Raw genomic sequence first — 1,199 nt, 5'->3', positions numbered from 1 at the left:
GTGGGAAGTGGTTTTAGGGAGGGCGGGCTGGCTGCGGGCGGCGGGGGCTGGCGGTTCGGCCGGTGGTGGCTGGTGGCTCAAGGGGGGGGGTGGAGTTTGATGATAAACTAGAGGCCCTTGATTCCGTATCCAACGGCTGGAAAATCTAATGACCAGAGATGAAAAAGTCAGTCGACTGACGTGTAGCCTCACCCCGCACGTACACATGCACGCACGCAAGACACGCACGCATGTAGGCGTGCAACACTGACACATACACACACACGCATGCTAGTGTGCAACACTGACACATACACATGCACTCACGAACACACGCATGTACGCACCCATGCATGCAACACTGAAACGTACCCTTGCACGCACGCAACACTCGCACGCCTGCATGCACACAGCACACGACGCAAGACACACGCTCAACCTATATGTGCATGCACCCTTTGTTACGGGTATTAATCAATCTTATCTGTGATAAGCAGAACATTGATGTTTGTAGCGGTCTTTATGAATCACAACGTATTGAACGGGCTATCAACATAGTAGGCTTATCTACATGAAAAAGATGATGTCACACTCAATGAACAATCACCGGTTTATGAAATGCCCGCTTCTGACCGCCCTGGTCCACCAAAGGTTCCTCTGCTGTGCGCTGCCTGTGTTGGGTCACTGACATGCAGGCCATGCACCCAAAGATCCCACACGTTAGTGGAAGAATGGCGCGGTGTCCTAGGTCAGAGTCGAGGGCGCCACTCGCGGCACGCCTGGCTGAACACGCCTCCGTGCCGCATTCAAACGCCTCCATGAAACCCGCCCGTGTGGAAGCCGAGAAACCCACTCTGGACGCATGTCCGTTCATGACCGGGCCGACGTTAAACGCAACGCCGACCGAGCTCCTCCCGTCCGCCATCTATTTAATCTCCTATTTAAATGAGGCCAAACGCTGGCCAAGAATCGCACACCTCCGCCGCTCCCCTATATCCTCCACCATTTTGTCCACTCTTACAATGGCTTACGAAGAGTAGTTATTCCGCATCCAAGCCGGCTGGGTAGCCCGCCGGATACGAGCTATGCAGCTCGCTGATCCACCTCCCTCCCCTCGCCCGACGGAGCCAGTTGCCGCCCCAAGCCGGTGCGTGGTTCAGCAACTCGCCGCTCTAGGCCAGCTCGACGAGGAGCGGCGTACGGGCGTCGTTGCTGCCGTC

This window comes from Triticum aestivum, chromosome 3A, assembly GCF_018294505.1.
Source record: "Triticum aestivum cultivar Chinese Spring chromosome 3A, IWGSC CS RefSeq v2.1, whole genome shotgun sequence".
NCBI classification, from domain to species: domain Eukaryota; kingdom Viridiplantae; phylum Streptophyta; class Magnoliopsida; order Poales; family Poaceae; genus Triticum; species Triticum aestivum.
The sequence above is the reverse complement of the archived record's forward strand: the minus strand, read 5'-3'. Positions refer to the sequence as shown.